We start from the raw sequence: 5,815 nt of genomic DNA on the forward strand, positions 1-5,815 counted from the left end.
AAGACCTAGTTAGATCAATATGGACCTTAATATTATGATTAGAAAAATCGATCTAGGCTTATGTTTTGAATAAATCTTAATTAATTATAAATAACCTAATTAGGATAGATAGACCTTTCATAGAGCTGATTTTAGGGCTTCCTCCCGTGCGATTGATTTTGGCCCTCATGGCTTGAATTTTTTGGCTGTTTCGGTTTGATTTTCTTGCTCTTCACTTATGTTCCTTTTTTGTGCTTTAATTTGGTTTTTCTCTTTGAGTTTTCATGTGGGAAGATGATGACCCCGTCATTATCTTGCCTTGTCTCGTCGTCTTTTGAGGGGAAAACACGATCGTTCAAAGAGGCTCTTACTGGTGGCACTTTGTGTCACGACCCAATCCGACCGGGATGGATCCCACTCACATCGGGTCGCGACGGAGCTGTAACTTGAAATCCAGGATCTAGCTTTGAAATTTGCTACAGAACTTTCTTCCAAATATTAAATAGACAGAAAAACACAGAGCTATTATAATCATCCAAATACAGAACAGTTCATCTATATTTTTTTCTTTCATCAAAACAATCATCTACAATACAATCCATGGCTTCAGAGAGAAATAACAGAACATAACAGAAAATTCATGACTGTACAAAAATCAAAAGTACAAAAATACATAATCTCAGATCAGACACAGAACTTCTAGTCCAAGACCTTCTTCCCTTTCGCAGAACCTAAAACCATGCAGAAAATAAGGATGAGCTAACACAGCTCAGCAAGATATCACTCACCAATCTAAATCATCAAAAATTCACATTAGAAAAATAACCGTACGTAAATTATAGAACATATACTTGATCAACAGAAATTAAACAACTGATACAGAAAACTGAAGTCATGTCGAATCGGAGTTCAGAATAGATATCATAAAACTTTCAAGTCACAGAGCAGACATAATCATACGGAATAACCAGAATCGTACAGAAATAAAAAAATCAGATAAAATCATATTCATATCAAATAATTCTAATCAGATGATTCATAAAATAGATCAGATAAGTCACAGCACAGATTATCAGATATCAAACATCATATTTCAGATAACATATCACATATCAGACTTCAGATTCCCAGACCCTTACAGAATCTCTACGGATTCTGGCCCTTTATGCCTCCCTTCCCTGACAATTACAGAATCTCGACGGATTCTGGCCCCTTATGTCTCCCTTTGTGCTTATAGCACCAGAACAGAATAGATATTCGAAATTTCGGAACAAAACTTATTTTCAGATTTCAGAGCTCATTTCAGATTTCCCCGACACTTACAGAATCTCAAAGGATCCTGGCCCCTTATAACTCCCTTATGATAGCATACAAACACTTCAATTCATTCAATGCATCAATTCAAAAAAATTAGAATTCGTACGAAAAATCAGCGGCATAACGGTAGTATACGGAATTTACACAAAATTCACAGATTCAAAAATTTACTAAATTATCACAGAATATCCACAACAACATTATAAGACTTTTACTGTACTGAAGTAATAATATCAGACATCCAAATAAATTGTTATTCGAATGAAACTCAGCAGAATTCAAAATACCCGGCAAAAATCTTCCAGAACATACTCAAAATGTGCACAATTATCATCTCAAAAACATACCAAAAGTTACGCGGTAAAACCTTTGTCAGAAGAAAATAATACCAGAAATTCGCTAACGGAAACAAAATCCGGAACAGAAAAGTCGTCAAAATTCTCATACCTGAAAATTGAGAAAGGCGGAATGTGCCTTACTTCGAGTCGATCAACTTTTCCAACTACGGCGACGGACAAAAACGAGTCAAAGTTGCCCAGAAATCCACTTTTCTTCCTCTTTCCACGGTTTTCTCTCTCCTGGACTTTCTCTCTCTTCAAAAACGACACTATTCATATATTTATTAAGCAGGATCGTCCCGGACGATGTCCCGATTCATCCTGGGACGATCTTCTCTAGACTCAAATCGTCCAGACTAAAATAAATTCCAATTTCTTCGTCTCTGGACGAAACTCTCTGTTTGGTTCGTTCCGACCCTTCCAGGTTCGTACAGACGAAACTGACAGATTCTTCACAATTTTCTTCAGTTCGTCCGGGACTAAGGCCAGTTTGTCCGGGACTAACAGCACTAAAAAAGTAGCTTTTGAGGGGTTTTACACTTTGTCCTCTCCAAAATTGAAGTTTATCCACTCATCTTTTAAGGGTTGTCCGGCCCTTCTTTTTGAGGATTCTGTCATTGATCAACTAGGTGCACTGTATGCTTTAACTTTGGTTAGTAAAATTTTTTTAGAAGACCTTATCTTGATGTCATTCGTAAGTTCTTTGTTAATCTTAAGCTATCTAGTTCATTTCATGTGGGCTTGATCAAAGGCATAATTCTATCCAGTTGGCCAATGACCTTGATTATAGCCGAATTTTTGCTAGAAGATCGTATTATATTCAAGCTTGTCAAATGCGTTTATTGAAATGGACTTCGGATTTTGATGTTAGGGAGGAATCTCCTATTGCTCTGGTTTGGATATCATTTCCTAATTTGCATTTGTATTTTTTTAATCATCAAATTTTATTTGGTATGGCTTCCATCTTCGGCTATCCCTTATAGACTGATCAAGCTACTACTTCAGTTTCAAGGCCGTCAGTTGCTAGGGTATTGGTTGAATTGGATGTCCCTAAGAAACATCCAAATGAAATTTGGATTGGTTTCGAAGTTAAAGGTTACTTACAGAAAGTTGAGTTTGAAAATTTGCCTATATTTTGTTCTTTTTGTAAAATGCACGGGCATGCTATAAATGAATGTTTTCGAAAAAATCCTCACTTGAGTCCTGATAAGAACCCCTTGAAACAATCGTCGGAGACTTTTCATACAGAAAAACCTATATGTGAGAATCCTTTGGTAGGAACCGAGAAGGAGCATCTTGATAGATTAATTGCTTATGTCCCTCAAGATCAGGGAGTTGCTCCTTTAAATACTATTAATAATAATTTACTTAATGTTGCTTCTACTGATTGTGAAGAAAATGTGCAATACTTTGCACAATGTTGATACTTCTCTTTCTTTCATTATCAACCATAATATAACTAATGATTGTGATATTTTGATTACTAATCCACTAAGTGTTCAGGATGTAGAAAAGGTTACTAATGTTGATAATCAATTGGTTGGCACTGATGGTGAGAAGAATGATACAGTTTTAGAGGATGGAGAATTGTTGCCATGGGGCACCAATTGTTACCTTCATCGAGCATTAAAGTTTTAAAGAGGAAGGATTCTGAAAATTGGGATGATGATGGTAGGTTTATGGAGGAAGATTTTCCTAATTTATATAGGAGACAGTCTAATGATGCTAAGACTCCTTCAACCTTAAATTATAATAGTGATACTCTTTCTGATACTGATGAGATACTTACTGCGGCTAGATGCTTTGCCAAGGATGATAATGATACTAGTTTTATCAAATTTCAGAGTAAAAGGGGGCGGAAGCCCAAGCATATTTCTTTACAACCTGCTAGAAACACTACTAGAAATACTCGTTTAAATACTTCTCATTAATATCTCTTTTTGTTTAGTACTATTATTTGGAATGTTAGGGGCATTGGCTTCCCGTCTTCTAGGATTCATGTTAAAAATTTATGTAGTGTTCATCATATTTCCATTCTTGTTTTGCTTGAACCCCTTATCCCTGCTTCTAGGTTGGCTAATACCTCTCGTTATCTTGGCTTTAACCATGCTATTTCGAACATGTCTAACAAAATTTGGGTCTTTTGAAAAAATCCTATTAAAATTGATATTATTAGATACTTTATTCAATTTATGCTTTGCAAATTGAGGCTTTTAATTTTCATTGTTGTGCTTCTTTTATGTATGTTGCTTCTTCTCTTTATATTAAAAAGTTGTCGTGGGAATAGCTTATGAATTTTCATAGTATTTGTTAAGTGCCTTGGATGGTTGGAGGTGACTTTAATGCTCTCACTACTCCTACTGAAAGGATGGGTGGGTCAGCTCCTTCATATCGTTCTATGTCTGACTTTAATAATATGATCATGTCTTGTAATTTGATTGATATTAGGTTTGTTGGTAATAACTTCACATGGAATAGGGGTCACTATGGAAAAGGCTTGATCGTGTGCTTTTTAACGATTCTTGGATTAATCCTATTAATCTTTTTAATGTTCATCATCTTAGTAGAACTTTATCTGATCATTCTCCTTTGCTTATCAACGTTAATAGTAGTCAAATTAATGTTTTTTCTCAATTCAAATTTCAAAATATGTGATTACTGAATAATACCTTTTTTGATGTTGTCAGTTATAATTGGCAAGCTCCCTTACAACCTGATAATTCTATTTTGGGTATGAAAAGGCTTTAGTTCAAGCTTAAGAGGTTGAAAAAAGATCTGAATTGGTGGAATCAAAATGTGTTCAGAAATATATTCTCTAATATTCTTCAAGCTAAATAATGTGTGACTTTTAATGAAAACTTATGTCAAAATGACCATAATGATGCTAAATTTTCTTTGTTAAACTAGTTTAAATTTGATCTTTTTAACTTTCAAGCTTAGGAAGAGGTTTTTTGAAAATAGAAAGCTGCTACTAAGCATTTGGTTGAGGTGACAGTAATACTAAGTATTTTCATGCTTTAACTAAAAGCAAAAGGATTAATAATAGTATCAATAACATCCAAAGAGAGGATGACATTTATTCTAATGAAAATGTTGAGATTGCTAATTAAGCTATGCTTCACTTTAAAAACCATTTTAATAAAGTTTTTACTTCTACTCAGGCTATGGACCACTCATTTATTCCCAACCTGCTATGTATTGAGGACAATGATTTTCTCTCTAAACCTCCCTCTTTGGAGGAGATTAAAGATATTGTGTTGGGGATGAATAGTGATTCTGTGGCGGGTCCTGATGGTTACACGACTCTTTTCTTTCAAAAAAGTTGGCATATTATTTATGAGGATATTTTTTCTGCTACTTTGGATTTTTTTGCTGGTAATCCTATTCCTAAATTTTTTACTTCTACGTTGCTTATACTTATTCCTAAAAGTAATTCTATTCAAATGTGAAATAATTTCCATCCTATCAGTCTTTGTACTTTCTTCAACAAATTGCTTTCTAAAATTATATCGAATCATCTTTCTTCAATTTTACCTAAAATTATTTCTCCTTATCAAATGGGCTTTATGAAAGGTAGGGCTATTACAGAAAATATTCTTTTGGCGCAAGAATTAAGTCAATATTAGTTGAAATTTCATTTACTTTATGCTAAATCTTTTTGGATTTAACTCGATGCTTATTAATCTTATTAAAAATTGTATTAAAAATGTTGATTTTTCTATTATTCTGAATGGCTCCAATCACGGTTTCTTCAACTTTTCTCATGGTTTAAGGCAGGGTGATTCTATTTTTCCCTACTCTTTTATTATTGCGGCTGAATTTCTGTCTAGAGGTCTCTCTAATTTATTTGAAATTAATCCTGGCCTCTATTTTAGAAGTTTGGGAGGCTTTCATATATCCCATTTATGATTTGCTGATGACTTTATTGTTTTTACTAATGCGACTATTAATAGAATTCAGAATATTGTGGATTTTTGTAATCTTTTTGAAATGGTTAGAGGTCTTTCTTTTAGTAAAAAAAAATGTTGTTTTATTACTTCTAAAAGGATTTCCAATGATCATATTGTTGGGGCTCGTGAATAGGTTGTTAGACCTAAGCTATTGTCCCGAGGCTAACCAAGAGGGGGGGTGAATTGGTAATTTAAAAATTATACTTCTACTCTTGGTTTTTTAGAAAACTT

This window comes from Dendrobium catenatum, unplaced genomic scaffold (genome assembly GCF_001605985.2).
Source record: "Dendrobium catenatum unplaced genomic scaffold, ASM160598v2 fragScaff_scaffold_1117, whole genome shotgun sequence".
Classification (NCBI taxonomy): Eukaryota; Viridiplantae; Streptophyta; class Magnoliopsida; order Asparagales; family Orchidaceae; genus Dendrobium; species Dendrobium catenatum.